The sequence below is a fragment of the Dasypus novemcinctus genome, chromosome 19 (assembly GCF_030445035.2).
Source record: "Dasypus novemcinctus isolate mDasNov1 chromosome 19, mDasNov1.1.hap2, whole genome shotgun sequence".
Classification (NCBI taxonomy): Eukaryota; Metazoa; Chordata; class Mammalia; order Cingulata; family Dasypodidae; genus Dasypus; species Dasypus novemcinctus.
Genome location: NC_080691.1, coordinates 53130574 through 53151608, shown reverse-complemented (window position 1 = coordinate 53151608; position 21035 = coordinate 53130574). Strand labels below are relative to the sequence as shown.

The window sequence follows — 21035 nt, the reverse complement described above, 5'->3', positions numbered from 1 at the left end:
GCCTCGCCCTCGAAGCGTCCAGCTTCTCGCGGATCCGCACGCTGCCGCCCGCCTCTGGCAGTGGGTTCCCGGCGCCGGAAGCATCGAGTTCAGCTGGGCCCCGGCACCGCCGCCGCGGCCTGACCGCCTGCGGCCCGCCCCGCAGCCCCCGCCTCCCTCGGCCCCGGCGGGGTAGGGCCGAGCGAGGCGGGAGCGGGCAGAGCCGACCGGGAGCGGGAGGAGCCGGCGCCCTCCAGCTCGCCGCAGGGCCGCGCTCCAGACTCCGCGAGGCGGAGGTGGAGGTAGTGGAGCCGCGGTCCCCCGCCCCAGGGCCCGCCCTCACCCGAGCCCCGCTCCAGGGCTGCTACGCCACCTCTGGTGGCCCCTGCCCCGTGCTGGCGGCTCCTGGGGCCCTGAAGGAATGGAGGCTGAATTGGGAGGAGCTCGAGAGGGACCTAAGGGACATGGAATTGGTTGCTGAGGGTTCTGCCTCGATTTCTTCTCTTCACTTTGCTGCATATTCCTCCTTGCTATTAACCATTTTCCCCTCCCCTTAATGGAAAAGTTCCCAGTGCAAATGTTTTCTTTTTCCTGGAAGTACTTCATCCCTCCCATTCCTTCTAATTGGCCTTCCAATCCCATCGCTATTGTCGATGGTGACCTCTTTATTGTCAGTCCGATCAACACTTCCTTTTTAACACCATAAATAAATGCATTAGTTAAAGAGTCAGGCAAGCAAGCAAACACGGTGATCTCTCCAATCTGGGAAAAACTGAATTAGCTCTCAGATGACCTCAGTTTAAATTCTTGGCTTCCATTCTGGCTAAGCTTTTCTTGCACTAAGTACTGGGCTCTTTTAATATCTTCTTAATATCCTTTATCTCTTCCCTTATCTCAGTGAATTTAGGAGATTTGTTTGTACATTTTTGATTCATTGACATCTAATCAAAGAAAAATTTCTCATGCAAAAAATCAATTAACTAATGATTTTAAAAGTACCTAGGCCCGATATGATGATCATACCTTAAATCATTAACAGTATGTGCAATTAGAGCTATGCATGAATAGCACAAGCTGTCTCAGAAAGAAGCGAGAGCCTCATTGATTGAAAAATGTTTACTGAGCCCCTATGATGTCTAGACACAGATATTGCCATGCCCCAAACAGACAAGGATTTCTGCATTGCGAGAGAATGGGTCCATCTTAAAGCTCCTGGTTTCTTATTTTAGTGATATTTTTCCCTCTATATGAACAAATTACATATTTATGTCTTAAGATATTTATATGAAAGTGTTTTCTTTTTCTTTCCTCTCCAGTAAAAGTACTGTGAAAATGTGTGACTTTAGAAACAGTGGATTCACCTTATAACCGTTTTTTTACTTTTTTGAACTAGTCAGGGTATGCAATAACAAATAGGCAAGTAAATTGTGATTGATTGCATAAGTGTCCCTGATTCCTCACACACTGTTTTATCTTGACCCTTAACCATGTGAGACTGCAGTTCTTCTCACTAGCGGCAGAGTACGTGTTCTTCACCCCATTGATGTTGGGCTTGGCCAGTAGCATGTAGGAAGAAATGAAGGGTATCAGATTTGAACCTAGGTTTTAAGAAATATTACAAGTTGCTGCTAAGCTCTTTTGTAGATTGTTATCCCTCATGAAAAATACTTGTCCTGGGAAGCAAACTGGCTGCAAAAGAACAAAAAACACTTGTAGCAGACCTGAACTGAACTTGTAGCTTGAAGCCAAGCTCAAGTGAAAGCAGCAGAACTGTCCCACCTGACCCTAAATGTGTGTGAATGAAAAATAAATGGCCACTGAGGTTTAAAAATAAGGAACAGTGACATCAAACATCCCAAATCTGCTGAAAAATACTAATATACAGATCAAAGAAACAGAACAAACCCAAGGTAGGTTAAAATAGACTCACCCTTAGGTAAATCATAGCCAAAATATTGAAAGCCAAAGAAATGAGAAAATCTTAAAAGCAGAAAGAGAAAAACAGCTCACCACATTCAGGGAAGCAGTAAGGCAATTAATGGCTGACATAATCATTGATAATGGAGGCAAGAAGACATGCTGCCTTGTTGACATGTTCAAGGAGCTATAACAAAAGTAAAACCAAGAATTTTATATAAATCAAAAGTATTTTACAAAAATGAAGGAAAATTGATACATGCAATGTTACTTCTTTCAGAAGATGGATCTTAATTCCCTTCCCCTCAAGTGTGTGACTGGATTTAGTGACTCACTTGCAGTAAAGAAAACACGGGGGGAAATCATGGTAACTTCACAGTGGAGAAATCTGGTTGATGCCAACTTAGCCAAGCAAGCAAGGAAACATCACCAGTGATAAGTCATATTGGCAGCAAGTACCCCTTGATATAATGAGAAGAGCACCTCACATCTGTTGTACTCTTCCCCGAAATCCATAAACTCAATCTAACAATGAGAATCAATTAGGCAAACCCAAATTGAGGACAAAATTACTGATCATGAGTAGTACTCTTCAACACTGTCCAGATCATGAAAGACAAAGAAAGGCTGAGAAACTGTCACAGAATGGAAACTAAAGAGACATAATGATTAAATGCGAAATCACATCTGGATTGGATGCTTGAAACACAAAAAGGACATTGTTGGGAAATATTGGTGAGAACTGAATATTCTGTAGTTTAGTAGGTAGTGTTGTAATGATGTAACAATGTAGATTTCTCGTTTTTGATAAATATACCATGGTTACGTGAGATGCTAACATTAGAGGATGGGTGAAGGGAATATGGGGCTGCTGTATGATCCATGCAACGTGTATTTCTTCTCTAATCTAATATTGTTCCAAAATAGAAACCTTTTCTTTAAAAAGTAGGGTGAGATAAACTCACTCCAAGTTTTAAAATACGACAGAGAGCTATTTTTTCAAGACTTCCTCTACAAGAAATACTAAAAGGAATTCCTACAGTGAAAGGAAATGGCATCAAATAGTAACAAGAGCACTGGAGAGGGTTAATAAGTGGTTAACGATCATTGCATGCATTCCCTTTCCCTAATTTCTTAAAATGCATAAGGTACCACTATTCAAAATGGACTAATAATGGCCTTGAATTTTTCATAAGAATAAGGTCAATGTAATTTCCATTAGTTTTATAAATTTGCATTTTACCCCCACAGCAAACAGATGACAGCATCTGAACATAGGTAAGTTTGTACACTTATTGTAACTTTTATTGATGTGGAAAATATCTATATTCTCTTCATAACTCAGATTACTTAGGAAAATAATTTATCTATGATAGGACATTTAAAATAATGTCATGATATAATGAATTGAAAACAAAATTGGTTCTCTTAACATTAATATTTATTTGATTTGCCCTTATTTGCAAAAATCTACAAATCTTTTCTCCCTTCTTCACACTGACCTCTGAACTAAAGCACAAAGATTACATGATACTTATGTATTTTCTATGTCCATCTCTGCACATGTGTGCAGTTGTAAATCTGAATTTCCTTGTAAGTATCCTTAATGGTGCTTAGTATAGATTATAAGCTCCTGGGAGCTAGGACTTGTTATTCAGACTCATTCCTGACTCAAGTAGATGCTAAGTAAACATATTCCTTCATGAAAGCTCTGTCTGGGAGTATGGCATAAAAACTCAACCAAAAGGGTGTGGAGTTGTCTACTAGGTTATTTATATGTGCTATGTATTGAGGAAACATGAGAGCAATCACTAGATGCCATGAGGGGACAGGCACCCTAGATTCAGGGGAGGGGGCAGTTTGGAAGATGTTTTAATTTTCCAATATTTTCCATTTCTAGGCCAGATATGAGCTGGATAAATGTTTGAAAGCTGGGCAGTGGTAAATCCAGCAGTTACAATTAGTCAATACATAAGAGACTAGTCCAGTTAATGTATGTATAGACTGGAAATCTGTGTAAATATCCAAGAGGCTGTGGTAATGGGATTGGTTTTAATTTGCCATGTAGTCTTTTTTTTTTTAATTATTTTGAAAGAAGCTTTAGATTACATACATGTTACATTGAAAATATACAGGGATTCCCATAAACTCACCCTTCCTTCTCCCCCACTTTTCCGCATTGAAAACATCTTTCGTTAGCATGGTACATATGTTACAATTGATGAACACATATTGAAGCAGTGTTACTAACCATGAACTATAGTTTACAGTAGAGTTTACACTTTATACCCACACAATTTTATAGATTTTGATAGAATGTATAATGCAAGAAGGGCAAGAGAGATTGATGGGTAGGAGAAATTGATGAGAGAATATGGATGATGAATAATGACAAAAGGGAAGGGAAAGAGAGTGAATGGGCACAAATAACACATTAGGAGGTCCGCAGAATTCTACTTTTTACCTAGGAGAACATATAGCATGGACCTCAGTCACGGCACCCGTTAGGCAAGAGAGGTGATATTAACAGGAACCTTAATTTTGGAGGGACTGCAGATTTATTGCCACTTAACATGAGAAATATCAGTATAATCCTGAGGGGCATAAATTAAATTACAATTTTACAGGCATCACCAAGCAAAGTTGGGTCATAGGACAAGCAAACTGCACTGTCTGGAAAACCACTGTCTGGTGAGTCTCACTTTTAAAAACAGGTCTTGACAGTGTGATTAGTCACTGAAAACTTGAGGGTATCTGGGGCATTGGAGTTGTTCTGTATAATCTTGCAATAACAAATACAGGCCATTATACATGTTGTCAGAACCTATAAAATTATATGGTGCAAAAGGTAAAACATAATGTAAACCACCGACTGTGGTTAGTAGCAGTGCTTCAATATTTGTTTATCAATTATAACAAATATACCATACTCCTGTAGGATGTTATTTGGTAGGGGGAGATGTAGGGAGGAAGGAGTGTGATGTATGGGAATCCCCTGTATTTTCTATATGCATTTTCTATAATCTAAATCTTCACAGAAAATAAAGTGAAAACAGTTACTGGGGAAACATACAGAAGAAATTGTGAATATACATAAAAGATAACAGGTCTTATAGAGATAAAAGGCACAATGCAAATTTTTTTTTAAAAAAATGTTTCATTTTTAAAATTTTGTTATTGTTATTTTCTGTTGGCTTTGTTTTGGGGAGGTGTTGTGTTGTAGAGGGGTTGCAGCTGTGGTAGGGGAGGATCACTGGTCCAGGGTGTTAGTGGTGGTGGGGATGTTGTGGGGGGGGGGTGCCTGGGGCACTCCACTAGGAGTGTGTTCGTGTGGTCATGGGGTATTGTTCTGATATGGGCTGTGTGTGCGGGTTGTGTGTTTCTTCATGAATAACCTTGGCTGTGTGTGTAAGCTTGTTAAATTTAAGATTCCAGCATAAGCCATGTGTGCTTGCAAGCAGTAAAAACTGCAGCCCCGCCTCTCGTAACCATGCCAACCACTCTTTTCTGCCTGGTTCCTGGGAAGCTAAGCTCTGGAAACTGAAACTAAAACCTAACCTTTCACGCCAAACACTTCCTAACTCCAAGCCGCCCCCCGCTGCCCCCCCCCCCCCCCCCCCCCGCCGCCATACTCTCTATATAAAAGGAACACAGAAAACCTATTCAGGGCTTAAGTTTTTGGACAGGAGTCCCTGGCCTGGACGGTCATTAATAAATTTTACTTCTCAAGAATATTCCTGAGTCCTGTCCTTCAATACATAATCATTAAATCTCTTTGCTTCCACAACAGTTTCAGTGAGTGGAGATCCACAGATTAATTTATGGAATATTGAATTCCCATGCTAGTAAGTCCTGCTACATTCTTTTGTACAGTGGCAAGAATCTCTGGAGTATGGATGCATCTTGAGGACCTTATGTTGAGTGTAGCAAGACAGGCATTGAAGGACAAATACTACATGACCTCTCTTATATGAATTAAGCAAATGAAACTGTCTCAGAGAGCTAGAGACTGGAAAATAGGCTTATAGGAAATAGGGGGGGAGAGGAAGATTGTGAGTCAGTGCCCACATGGGCGAAATCTATGATGAAATGAAGGTAAGTAGTTGTACAATGAAGGGATAAGATGGGGCATAGGGATACTATTGGGTTGGGCTTTGCAGGATTGAGAGGAGCTAGGGTTTGGAGGCTGTGTCAGATGATCCAAGGAATTGGGGGAAGGGTTAGGGGGAGCAAGTGAACATGGGGGGTTGTCAGGTATGTGGTTCAAACTATAATATTGAGAAAACTCTTTAGAAAATACAATAAAGAAGGTTTACTGGTATCAGGTGTTTGACCAAGGGGCATCTGGCACAGGGTGCACCTGGAATGGGCTTCTAGGGAGTGTGTGAGTGCTCAACTTGTCACAGTGTGTTATATCAGTGGGTGGAGACCCATACAATGAGCAGGAAGGTGTTATGCCCCCATCCTGGGGAGGCCTGATGTTCTCAATCAGAGGGGAGGTTTTCTCTTGAGAGCATGGGTAGTCCCAATGGGGGAGGACAGACTAGTGTGTCAAGCCCTCAGCATTGTTGCAAGTATCTATGAATCTTGTCCTTCAAGCAGTGAAGCTTGCTGGTCACAGTGGGCCCCAAGGTGGGGGGAGAGAGGAAAAGAATAGTTGGAAGAGGGGGTAACTGGGGGCAATGGAAGTTTTCTGCATAATCCTGCAATGATGGATACAGGCCATGTTAAATATCACCAAAAATTTATAAAGTGTATAGTCTAAAGTGTAAATCATAATGTAAACCATAGTGGAAACATGGTTAGTATCTATATGTTTCAATATCTGTTCATCGGTTGCAGCAAATGTAACATCCACATGTAGAAAGCTCATTGCTGGGGAAGGGGGAAAAGGATTTGATGTTGGGTATATAGGAGTTTCCTATATTCTATATGTGAATTTGCTGTGACCTAAAACTTTTTTGAAGACATAGTTTTAAAAAAAGGAAAAATTGGAAGAGATTGCCTTGCCACTGTACATAAAGGGCAACACCTATTACCAATGATGAAAGGCAAAGCATCAAAAAAGTTTTTATGATATTTTTCATTTTTTAGATACTCCAATTTATTTTTTAATTTATTTTAGCTTTTCTAAATTATTATGTTTTCTATTTCTAATATTTAAACCTATCATTACTATTTCATTTTCCTAGTCATTGAATTTGGCAATATATTAGACTTCATTTTTTAAGAAGTTTAGGATCACAGAGAGGTTCAACTGTAGCAGGGGAGGAGCACTGATGTCACTGATGTGGGGTATCATTGATGGGGGATGCATGGATGGGAGGGAGTTCTCCAGGGCATGCATATAGAGTATATAGATATGTTCATATGTTCATTGGGTATTGACATAGGGGGTAGAGTTTCACATGACAACTGAGGGAGTGCTGATTTCCCACTCTGGGAAACTCTGTCACACTCCCCAGTGGAGCAGCAACAATCCCCCAAGTACAAGGGCAAAGACCAGTGAAGAAAGATGGTATAATGATGGGTTCTTGATACTGATGTCTGTGCCTATGAGCCTGTGTGCTTGAAATTGCAACTAGACCTAGAGCTGCAGGGTGCCTAAAAGTTACCTCCTGAGAGCCTCTCTGCTGCTCAAACGTGGCCACTCTCTAAGCCAAACTCAACATGTAAATGCATTACCTTTCCCCCAGTGTGGGACATGACTCCTGGGATGAACCTCCCTGGCACTGAGGGATCACTACCAAGCACCAACTGATGATGCAACTAGAAAAAGACCTTGAATAAAAGGGGGAAACAGTAAAGACAAATGAGTTTATATGGTTAAGAGACTTCAAAATGGGTCGGGAGGTCATCAAAGGGGTTGCACTTACGCAAATCTCAGGATCTCAGAGACAGCCAAAGAAGATACAACCCCAGGTACGGGTGATCCTGAGGGTTACAGAGCCACCCAGGTCCCATGGTCATGGCAGATGGCTTTAGAGTTCAGTGCCCTGTCAGTGGGCCCTACTTTGGAATTTGTGCTCCTGAGTGTAATGGAGTTGGACTCAGATGTGATCTCTCTATGCCTGCCTCTTCTGTCACTTTTACTGAACCTGTAGTTGGCACTGGGGTTGGTGTATGCTAGGAAACTTTAATCTCTGGACTCTGTGTGCATCTGGGCCCTGAGCCTCAGCAGAGTCACAACACCTACTCTCTGGTTCATTGGACTTACCCAGGCCAGCTAACAAGGAGGTGAGGATGGTCAACTACCACACCAGGGAACCAAGAGTGTCTACAGCTGCAGAGAGGAGAATTCCATCCATCAGCCATGTGGAATCTAAGCCCTGTCTTGATTTAGATATGGAGTGAACATCACCATCCCAAAGTCCTCAGGATGGAGGAATAAAATATGAATTAGAGTGGACTTACTGGTATTCTTCTATAGAATTGTTCTGACTCTAGTATTGTAAGAAATTATGTCATTGATATGGAGACAGTGGCCACAGGAGTTGCTGAAGGCAGGGAGAGAGAAAAAGAGGTGTGAGATTAGGGCATTTTCAGGACTTGGAGTTTTCCTGAATGATATTGCAGGGACAGATGCAGGACATTATATATTCTGCCATAACCCACTGAATAGTGTGGGAGAGAGTGTAAATTACCACATAAACTATAATCAATGCTGTGTAGCAGTGCTCCAAAATATATTTATCAAATGCAGTGAATGCACCACACTAATGAAAGAAGTTGTTGATGTGTGAGGAGTGGGGGGTGTGGGAGTGGGGTATATGGGAACCCTGTATTTTTTAATGTAACATTTTATGTTTTATGTATCTTTTAAAAATATGATCATAAAATGAAAAATGAAAAAAAAAAAAAGAATCTTTGGAGTACATGGGCAGTGTCTAGCATAGGAAGGCAGACCAATGTGCCAGAGCCTCCTTTTGATGTAACATTTATGTAATCTGAAACTTCTTTAAAGATAAAAAAATTAACCCCCCAAAAATAAAAAATCTGATTAGCTCCACCATTTATAATATAAGGATGTCTGCCACAAATCCCCTATAAATGAACAAGACCTAATAACAGAAAGACATAAAAAACAAAATTTGTTCTTCAAAAAAATGTGAAGGAAGAATGATTCAAGTGTTTAAAATACACAATTTAACTATAATTCTTGCATATAAAAATTTTAGAGCTTCAAATTCCTAGGTTAGCAATTTCAATTCAGAGGGAAATTTTTTTACAACTTCCTCAAAATGTCAGAAAATACTACCTTTAACCTCATTTGCTGGTGTCCCAGTGGATAATTATATTTTGGTTGCACTGAAAAATTGGTTCCTGCATTCCTAGAATGACTTGTCTGCATAGACTTAATGCAGGAGAAAAGGGAAATGAAGAGGAGAGGTACTCTGCTATCTCTGAGGCTTTATGCAGGCTGTTGGCTTGGAAGTACATCCTGCCCTGCTCCAGCTCTGTGCAGCAGGCTTGCTGCTCCTGTGCTGCTGGAGCATCCTGCCAAGCAGGCTGACTTCATCCACCAGGAGGGAGAAACTGTGGGGGGCAGTGGTGAAGCTGCCTTTGTTGACCTGCACCTTGGGAACCTAGCAGAAGTAGCACAGGTTCCAAAAACTTATGTGTGCTCCAGAGAGATGTGGCAGAAGAACACCATGCAGGTATACCAGCTTGGAAAATCATTCCCTAAAATACTGTTCCAAGCTACCATCCTGGCTGTCTGTGTGCTGAAGAGGGTCTGGCTTTAGTTTTAATATTAAGGAGTTTCTCCCTGGAGCAGTTCTTGGTCACTGATGAGTCCATTCTTGAGAGAGGACAGCAGTCCTCTTAGTGTGGAGCTGTAGCTTTCCTTTGTCCATTTAAAAGATTTCACAGAGCCATTAGGTACATAAGGTGTGCTCTTCCCAAGTTTAAGGGGTTATGGAAAAGGGTGTGATTCTTTGCTATAATCTGAAGAGACCAGAAACAAACTCATGGGAATTTTAAGACCTTTTCATCACCCAATTGAATATTTTCACTTATAGCAAATTTTCTGCTATGCTTCACCCTCTGGTTAGGACAGTTGAATAGGAATGTGCAGAACAGTGAGGTGTGGGTATACTCTTGTGCAGGACCCTAAGGAAGTTTCAGAGAACTCCAATGCCAGTGGATATAGGATGCCGTGTGACATCTACAGAGAGCAAAATAAGAGAGACTCTTTTTCATCTCTTTATTTGTTTTTTTTTTTCCCCTGAGTTACCAGGGTCAGAGATTGAACCCAGAACCTTGAATGTGGGAAGCAGGCACTCAACCTCTTGAGCTACATCTGTTCCCCTTCTGACCTCTTTAAATGGTTGCATCTGTCCAGGAAATGATAGATGACCATAAGCTACTCCTTCTGTATCTGAAATCCAGTGATTTTCCTAAAATAGAGGTCCAGCATCACTTGAATAAGAGAAGCTATGAAACAACTAATATCTCTTCCTTCCTCCTCTTGTAGGATTACAGAGGGATGTTTGTTCTCCAGCATGTGCACAAGTTCTACAGTGTGTTTAAAGAACACTCTTATGTATTTTACCTAACGGAGTACTTTCAAATGAAGATAGTCATTTCTCTTCAGTTTCTTCAAAAGACTCATCGATACATACTTGCTTAAATTTTACAAATGCTGCCTGTGTTTCTTGGGTATTAGGCAAGGTCTTTCTTTAATTTTTTTTATTGTATTGTATTTTTTTTAAGATACATAGATCACAAAAAATGTTACATTTGTAAATATTACTTCTCTATGGATGACTTTTCTAGTTATTGCATTACAGATCCTTTGATCAATTTTTCACTGCTGACACACATCCTTTATGAAAGTCATTCTCACCAAGGCACTGCCATTAGGGTGGTTCCAGCGCAGGAGTGGCACCCTTCTCCCAACAAAAAAAAAAAAAAAAGAAAGGAAAAGGAAAAGATCTTTAGGTCTTGGTCTGCTAAAGAACTTGGCACTACAAAGAATTATGGAAGGCAAGTGGGTATCATATAACCCCCATTAATGGAACAAACTCTCCACCCAGAAGTATTCATCCTCTTGATTTATCTGTCCTAATCTGCATAAGTTTTGAACAGGGTTTTTGGCTGTTGCCATGACTAGCCTCACCACTTCCTCCTTCACCTCCTGAGGGTAGTCCATTTAATTGTTGGCTAAATTTTGGTATTTTTTCCCAACATATTTAAATGGAAAGACTAGTTGCAGGTCTATTGGCTGGGGATAATGAGTTATTGCAAGGTATACCTTTCTGGCAGTTTCAGGATCTGATTTATCAAATCAAAATCTGACAATCCTGAAATCTTTACAATAAATAATTTAACTGTTGGATTAGATTTCAGCTTCTGCTTGGTGCCTAGGATTTTCTGCTTCCTTTTGTGGTCATTTACTGTGACAATTTGCTCAATACATGTTAAAGGGACATCATGTTCAGTAGGAAGAAGGTTCTTATAATGGAATTTCAGTAATGGCATTGGATCATCCACAATAAAGGAAACATTTTTTACCTTTTTTCATTGACATTTATCATTCATTTATGAACATATATAAACAATGAGTGGATAGTAAAAGTTGTAAACTTACAAAAACAACATGCATATTATCATACAGTGCTCCTATACACTACCCTGTCACCAAAACCTGGCATTGTTGTGAAACAATTGCTACAAACTATGAAAGAGCATCATCAAAACATTACTACTAACTATAGACAATATATTCCATTTGGTGTATTTTTCTCCCAACCCACCCACCTATTGACGCCCTGTATTAGTAGTATATACTTATATTTCATGAGAGAATGTTCTCATATTTGTTCAATTAAACACAGTCCATCTTCCATCACAGGATTCATTGTGTTATACAGTCCTGTGCTTTGTAAATCCATTAAAAATTTATAGTCAGTGGCTCTCATATTCATCACAGAGTTGTTCTGTCATCACCTCAGTCAATTTTAGAATATTTATATTACTATAAAAGGAAAAATCCAAAAGTCCCTTAGGAAATAGAATGTGGGTTGAGAATGGGAGCTGATGCATAATGTGTGCAGGATTTTTAATAAGATATATTGTAAATGTGTGGAAATGAATAAACTTTATGGTTGTGAATTATAGTGAGTATAACTAAAACTGCTGGTTGATATATGTGCTTGTGGTTGATAGGGGTAGTCTGTGGTTGTACTATTTCTTTTTCTTTTTTAAATAAAGGGATCCATTTCTCAATTAAATGTACTGGATACATATAATTTTTTTGAATATACAATACATTTAGTTCATAGTAATGCAATCATACAATATTTGTCCTTTTGTGTCTCGCTTGCTAGACAATAAATCTAAATTCCTCCAGGTTCATCATGCTGTCATGTGCTTTATGACTTCATTTCTTCTCACAGCTGGATAATATTCCATCATGTGAATACACCAGTTTGTTTATCCATTCATCCATTGATGGACACCTGGGTTCTTTCCAACTTTTTGGTAATCATGAATAATACTACTATGAACATTGATGTTCATGTCACTGTTCTCAGTTCTTCTGGGTACATACTCAGCAGTGGTATTGCAGGGTCACATAGCAAGTCTATATTCAACTTCTTTAGGAACTGCCAAACAATCTTCCACAGTGGGTGCACCATTCTGCATCCCCACTAACAGCAAATAAGTGTTCCTATCTCTCCATATCCTCTCCAACATTTGTAGGTCTCTGTCTCTTTAGTAGTGTTCATTCTGATAGGTGTGAAATGGTATTTCATTGTAGTTTTGATTTGCATTTCCCTAATCATAAGTGATGTTGAGCATTTCTTCATATGTTTTTTTGCCATTTGTGTTTCTTCTTTGGACAAATGTCTATTCAAGTCTTTTGCCCATTTTTAAATTGGGTCATTTGTCTTTTTATTGTTGAGTTGTAACATCTCTTTATATACCCTGGATATTAAACCCTTAACAGATAGATATGTGATTTCCAAATATTTTCTCCAATTGAATTAGTTGCCTTTTCATCCTCTTAACAAAGTCCTGTGAGGTGCAAAAGTGTTGAATTTTGAGGAGGTCCCATTTATCTATTTTTCTGTTGTTGCACATGTTTGGGAGTAAGGTTCAAGAAACCACAACCTACTAGAAGGCCTTGAAGTTGCTTCCCTACATTTTCTTCTAGTAGTTTTATGGTCCTGGCTTTTATATTTAGGTCTTTGATCCATTTTGAGTTGTTTTTTGTGCAGGGAGTATGGCAGTTTGGCATTGTTTATGAATTCCAAAAATAGATATTGGATTATGTTTGTAAACTGGTCTGTACCTGGGTATATTAAATAATGATTAGGACTTTAACTGAGCCATGTTAGTAAGATATAAAAATATACAGCAGAGCAAAGGATTTGGTTTGAGTTTTGAACTGGAGTCCAGAAAGTAAACACTCACTGTGTGAGAAAAACAACAGAGGAATAGAGATGGCTCATTAGACAGGCAGAAGCCCCAGGGAGAGAGACAGAGCCATTTGCCTGATAATCTACGGGTGGCCTTGTGGTGAGAGCACAGCAGCTGAGCCTGGAGAGAAACAGAGCCCCAGGAAGAGAGGAGCCCAAGAAGCCTGAACCCTCACAGATGTCAACAGCCATCTTGTCCCAACCCGTGGCAATAGATTTTTGGCGAGGGAACTAACTTATGCTTTATGACCTGGTAGCTTAAAATTCTACCCCAAAATAAATACCCCTTATAAAAGCCAACTGATTTCTGGTATTTTGGATTAGCACCCTTTTGGCTGACTAATACAGGGAGTGAGATAGGGGTGCTCTTTTGGTTATAGATATCCATTATTCCCTGCACCATTTGTTGAACAGACTGTTTTGTCCCATTAACATTAACTTGGTAGGTTTGTCAAAACCAGTTGACTGTATAGGTGAGGGTTTATTTCTAGGCTCTCAATTCTATTTCAATGATTGACATGTCTACCTTTATGCCAGTAATTTAGCCATTGTAGCTTTGTAATATATTTCAAGCTCAGGCAGTGAAATTCCTCCCATGTTGCTCTTCTTTTTAAGAATGTTTTTGGCTATTTGGGTGCACTTTCTCTTCCAAATGAATTTGGTAATTGCCTTTTCTAATACTGTAAACTGTTGGGATTTTGATTGGTATTGCATTGAACATGTAAATCAGTTTGGGTAAAATTGACATCTTCCTGATATTTATTCTTCCAATCCATGAAGGCAGAATGTCTTTCAATTTGTTTAGGTCTTTTAAAATTTCTTTTAGCATTGTTTTGTAGTTTTCTGCATATAGGTCCTGTACTTCTTTGGTCGAATTAATTTCTAAGTATTTGAGTCTTTTCTTTGCTATTATAAATAGAATTTTCCCACTAATTTCCTCCTCAGGTTGCTCAGTACTAGTGTACAAAAGCATTACTGATTTTTGCATATTGATCTGGTATCCTGCCACTTTGCTGAACTCATTTATTAGCTCAAGTAGCTTTGTTGTGGATATTTCAGAATTTTCTAAGTGCAAGATCATGTCATCCACTTGCAGTGAGAGGTTTTTTTGGTCTTTATTTTTTAAATATTACATTTAAAAAATATGAGGTCCCCATATCCCCCTACCCCCCTTACCCCACTCCTCCCCCCATAACAACAATCTCCTCCATCATCATGAGACATTCATTGCATTTGGTGAATACATCTCCGAGCACCACTGCACCTCATGGTCAATGGTCCACATCATAGCCCACACTCTCCCACATTCCACCCAGTGGGACATGGGAGGACATACAATGTCCAGTAACTGTCCCTGCAGCACCATCCAGAACAACTCCAAGTCCCGAAAATGCCCCCACATCTCATCTCTTCCTCCCACTCCCTACCTCCAGCAGCCACCATGGCCACTTTCTCCACACCAATGCCACATTTTCTTCAATTACTAATAACAATAGTTCATGAATAGAATATCAGTAAGTCCACTCTAATCCATACTCTATTCCTCCATCCTGTGGACCTTGGAATGGTTGTGTCCATTCCACATCTATATCAAGAGGGGGCTTAGATTCCAGATGGATGCTGGATGCAATTCTCCTGCTTTCAGTTGCAGGCAGTCTTGGTTCCCTGGTATGGTGGTTTAACAGTGAGAGTTTTACTTCCTCTTTTTCTTTAATTTTTTCTTTAATTTTTTTTCTTGTCTAATTGCCTTAGCTAGAACTACTAGTACAATATTGAATAACAATGTGTGGTAGTGGGTATCCTTGTCTTACTTCCAATCTTAGAGGGAAAGCTTTCAACATTTCCTCATGGAGTACATGTTGACTGTGGGTTTTTCATATATGCCTTTAATCATATTGAGAAAATTTCCTTCTATTCCTATCTTTTGAAGTGTTTTTTCAAAAAAGGATGCTGGAGTGGAGGTGGTTCAAGCAATTAGACACTTCCCTCCTACATCAAAGGTACCAGAGGGGTTTGGTTCCTGGTGCCTCCTAAAGAAACAAGGAAAATGAACAGACACAGCAAGTGCAAACAAGGGGTAGGGAAAAATAAATAAATTAAATTAATGTTTTTTTAAAAAGATGCTGGATTTTCTCAAATGCTTTCTGTGCATCAATTGAAATGATCATGTGTTTTTTTCCTTCAATTTGTTAATGTGGTGTATTACATTGATTGAGTTTCTTATGTTGAACCAGTCTGGCATACCAGGAACCAAACCCACTTGGTTGTGATGTATAAGTCTTTTAATATGTTGTTGGATTTTATTTGAACAGTATTTTGTTGAGAATTCTTGCATGGATGTTCATTAGAGAGACTGGTCTGTAATTTTCTTTTCTTGTAGTATCTTTATCTGGCTTTGGCATTAGGTTGATGTTGGCTTCATAAAATGTGTTGGGTAATTTCCCCTTCTCTTCAAGTTTTTGGAAGAGTTTAAATAGGATTGGTGTTAATTCTTTTCAAAATGCTAGGTAGAATTCACCTGTGAAGCCATCTGGTCCTAGACTTTTGTTTGCTGGGAGATTTTTGATGATGGATTCAATCTCTTTAAATATGATTGGTTTGATAAATTCTTATATTTCTTTTAGTATCAGTGTAGGTTGTTTGCACATTTCTAGGAATTTGTCCATTTCATCTAGGTTGTCTAGTTTGTTGGCATACAGTTTCTCATAATATCCTTTTATGATTCTTTTTATTTCTGTGGGGTTAGTTGTAACTTCTCCTTTTCATTTCTGATTGCATTTATTTGCATCTTCTCTCTTTTTTTTCTTTGTTAGTCTAGCTAGGGGTTTGTCAAATTTATTGATCTTCTCAAAGAACCAGGTTTTGGTTTTGTTGATTTTCTCTATTTTTTTTCATGTTGTCCTCAATTTCATTTATTTCTGATCTAATCTTTATTATTTCTTTCTTTCTGCTTGCTTTGGGATTGGTTTGCTGTTCTTTTTCTAATTGCTCTACTTGTTCAGTTAAATCTTTGAGTTTAGCTCTTTTTCTTCTGTAATAAAGGTGTTTAAGACTATAAATTTCCCTCTCAGGGCTGCTTTCACTGTATCCCATAAGTTTTGATAAGTTGTGTCTCATTTTTATTTGTCTCAATATATTTACTGATTTCACTTGCAATTTCTTCTTTGACCCACCAATTGTTTAGGAGTGTGTTGCTCAGCCTTCATACATTTGCAAATTTACTTTTTTCCTGTCTATTATTGATTTCCAGTTTCATTCCATTATGATCTGAGAAGTTGCTTTGTATAATTTCAATCTTTTTATATTTACTGTGAGCTCATTGTGCTGTAACATGTGGTCTATCCTGGAGAAAGATCCATGGGTACTTGAGAAGAATGTATAACCCACTGCATTTGGATGCAGTGTTCTGTATATGTCTGTTAGGGCTAACTCATTTATCATATTGTTCAAGTTCTCTCTTTCCTTGTTGATCTCCTGTCTAGTTGTTCTATCTAATGATGTGAGTGGGGTGTTGAAGTCTCCAATGATTATTATAGAGATGACTGTTTTTCCCTGCGGTTTTGCCAGAGTTTGTCTCATGTATTTTGGGGCACCCTGGTTAGGTACATCGATACTTATTGTTCTTATATCTTCCTGGTGAATTGTTCCTTTTATTAATATATAGTAGTCTTCTGTATCTCCTATAACTTTTTTACATTTAAACTCTGTTTGGGGAAGCGGACTTGGCCCAGTGGTTAGGGCATCCATCTACCACATGGGAGATCCCCGGTTCAAACCCTGGGCCTCCTCGACCCGTGTGGAGCTGGCCCTCATGCAGTGCTGATGTGCGCAAGGAGTGCCGTGCCACCCAGGGGTGTCCCCCGTGTAGGGGAGCCTGACGCGCAAGGAGTGCTCCCCGTAAGGAGAGCTGCCCAGCGTGAAAAGAAAGTTCAGCCTGCCCAGCAATGGTACCACACACACGGAGAGCTGACACAACAAGATAATGCAACAAAAAGAAACACAGATTCCTGTGCTGCTGACAACAGAAGTGGACAAAGAAGAACACACAGCAAATGGACACAGACAGCAGACAACGGGGGGGGGGGGGGCGGGTTGGGGGGGAGGGGAGATAAATAAATAAAAATAAATAAATCTTTAAAAAATAAATAAATAAACTCTGTTTTGTCTGACAGTACAGCTGCCCCTACTTTATTTTGGTCGCTATTCTCATGGAGTATCTTTTTCCAATCTTTCACTTCCAGCCATTCTGTATCCCTGGGTCTAAGGTGAGTTTCTTGTAAGCAGCATAGAGATGGCTCATGTTTTTTCCATTCTGTCAGCCTGTATCTTTTTTTAAAAGAAGATTTATTTTTTATTTATTTCTCTCCCCTTCCCTGCCCAACCCACCCCCCCCCAGTTGTCTGCTCTCTGTGTCCATTCACTGTGTGTTCTTCTGTGTCCACTTGTACTCTTATCAGCAGCACCAGGAATCTGTGTCTCTTTTTGTTGCATCATCTTGCTGTGTCAGCTCTCCGTGTGTGTGGTGTCATGCCTGGGTGGGTGGCTCTATTTCCGTGCTAGGCGGTTCTCCTTGCAGGGCCCATTCCTTGTGTGTGGGGCTCCCCTACACAGGGGACACCCCTGCATAGCATGGTACTCCTGGCAGGCGTCAAAACTGCACGTGGGTTAGCTCATCACATGGGTCAGGAGGCTCTGGGTTTGAATCCTGGCCCTCCCATGTAATAGGTGGATGCTCTATCCATTGAGCCAAATCCACTTCCCAGCCTGTATCATTTGATTGGAGAATTTAATCCATTCACATTCAATGATATTACTGTAAATGCACTATTTATTTCCACCATTTTATTCTTCGGTTTTTACATATCATACCATACTTTTGTCTGTCTTTTTACTCTTTTAGTTATCCTTTCTGCTATTCTTTCTTACATATTTTCCTCCAAGACTGTCTCTCCTGCCTTTTCCTTTCAGGTTCGAAGGCTCCCTTTAATATGTCCTGCAAAGGTGGATTCTTTTTTGCAAACTCTCTTAGTTTCTGTTTGTGAATATTTTATACTCACCTTCATATTTGAAGAACAATCTTCCTGGATGAAGAATTCTCAACTGGCAATTTTTTTCATCCAGTATCCTAATTGTATCATACCACTGTCTTTTCACCGCTATGGTTTCTAAAGAGAAATCCACTCTAAGTCTTCCTGGGTGTCTCTGGTATGTGATGGTTTGCTTCTCCCTTGCTGCTCTGAGAATTTTCTCTTTATCTTTGATATTTGACATTGTGAGTAGTATTTGTCTTGGAGTAGGTCTATTTGGATTTATTTGGATAGGGATACAGTGCACTTCTTTGACATTTAAATTCATTTTTCTCATGAGAGTTGGGAAATTTTCAGCTATTATTTCTCAAATACTCTTTCTGCCCCTTTTCCTATCTCTCCTTCTGGAACCCACACGGCACATATATAGTTGCATTTCATGTTGTCATTCAACTCTCTGAGCCCCTGTTCAATTTTTCCATTCTTTTCGCTCTTTCTTATTTTTTCTCTTCAATTATAGCTGGCCTGTCTTCTCTATCACTTTTTCTTTCTTCTATCACTTTGCTGCTATATGCCTCTAATGTGTTTTTTTATCTTACCTATTGTGTCTTTTATTCCCATAAGATCTATTACTTTTCTGTTCAGGATTTCAAATTCTTTGCACTCACTTAATATCTTCTTGATGCCATTTATCTCTTTAACCATATTGTCTTTCAACTCATTAATTTCATTTTGGAAATTTGTGCACATCTTGCTGATTAGTTCTCAAATCCTGCCTCTCTTCTGGGACTTTAATATGTTCCATTTCTTGGGCCATGTCTTCTATTTTCTTAGTATGGCACAAAATTTTTTGCTGATGTCTAGGCATCTGATTAGGATGTAGTTTACTCAGATGCTCAGTTTCTTTTTTGTAGGGATTTAGTGGCAGAAGGCTGTATGGTACCACTGTTTTTTTTTTTTTATTCCTGGCTCAACGTGGATTGTTAGGATTGGCTCTGCTAGTTGCTCAAAACTGGGCTCTGGTCCCAATAATTATTTGTAGACTCACTTCCTAGGACCTTCAGGAGGGAAGATATAGAGGCTGGAAAAAGCCTTTCCTACTTATTTTTAATTTTCTCACATGTACTCCCTTAGTCTGCCAGCAGATGGTGATCTTTGGCAGCTCTCAGTTCAATGACTGGTTGGAGTGTATTTGTTGCAATACGGACTGGATCTATGTGACAGAGCTTCCTGACCGGAGGCTAAGAGCCTTGTAATTCAAACTTTCTCTGAGACAGTTGTCCAACCTTCTCTGGCAGCCCTTTTTCTGGCTAGGAAATATTGCCATTCCCCTCTGAGTCCTCAACAATCAATTCTGGTTAGTAGAGAAAGAGATTGGGTAGGGGGTTGTATACCTTTAGTCCTGTGATTGCTTTCAGGCAAACAATGGCATGGCCCTACCCACTCTGGAAGAGCTCCTGGGACACAGTAGACCAACTTTGTGAGTCAAAAACTGTCAGCCTTAGGCTGTGCCCCTCTCTCTCCCTTTTCCTGGGGAGGTGCATCATCCCCAATTATCATTCCTGGTTAGAAGAGAGGAAAATTGTGAGGGTCAGATTTCTCCAGTCCTGTGTGAGCTCCCAGGGCAAAGCACAGTGTGGTCCCACCCGGCCTGGGAAGGATGGTGTGACACAGCAGACCAAATTTGTGGTTCAGAAGCTGAGTCAGCCTTAGGCTTTGCTCCCTTCTCTCCCCTTTCCTGGGGTGGTAGGTCCTTGGGACCCCCTTTACCTGTAGTGGCAGGTCCAGAGTCCCAATAATTCTAAAAATGTCTTTAGTATGTGGGAGGGTGCCAGCTACAGCAGCCTCTGGTTTCAACTCACAGTTCTGTAGTTGAGCTTTCCCTTCTTTGTCCCTCTCTCCTTTGGGCATTATCCAGCCTTCTAGTGTCCTAAACCCTAGAATATCTTTTTCTAGGCTGTTTCAGTCTGTCCTTCAACTATTTTTCTGGAGGAGAAGAGAGTCCCATGTCTTTCTAGTTCACCATCTTCCCAGAAGCCCTCTGTGATTGTAATATTTCAATCAAAAGGAAGCTAGAGAATAATGTAGGGACTAGTATGACAGTGATTTTGGTGGTAGATGAAAATTTGAAAATTTTGTGGTTAACAGTATAAGTGCAAGAATGTTCTTCTTTTACAAAGTGTTAAGAATAAAGGAAAATTTGAAGTCACTGCATATCAGCTTTCCCCACAAATTGGTTCTGACTTGTATCTGTTGCAATGCCTTTTCATACAAAATTAACTTCATTTATGACAATTTCTCCTGGCAAATGGACCGGCTCCAGTTTTTTAATCTTTGGTCCTGAATTAAATTTATTGTCAGTCTGGGGTGGCACCAGAGGTGGGTCTGGGCAGCTTGAAGGAGAACATGTTGCTTCCTCCTCTTTGCCTGGGACCCACTGGTATTAATGATGATGCCTCCTCCCCACCCCCATGCCTTCAGAAGCCTTCAGGTGCAGCAGCCCAGGCCCTGCCTGCCACCATCCAGGACTAGGTTACTTGCTAGCCCCAACACAGAGGAGTGCCTGCCTGAGAGGGATGGAGCTGGGGCAGGGTCAGGCCAAACTGATCACAAGGGCCCATCCCCAGAATTGACCTGCCACCCTGCCAGAGAGACTGCACACAAGGCTGGCAGCTGGCAGCTGGCA

General features: G+C 40.1%; 1 pseudogene; it reads right to left on the bottom strand.

Moving 5' to 3' along the window:
- Positions 1–89: 89 nt before the first annotated feature.
- Positions 90–20757, bottom strand: LOC101419018 (myotubularin-related protein 10-like; annotated as a pseudogene).
- Between the last annotated feature and the right edge of the window lie 278 nt (positions 20758–21035).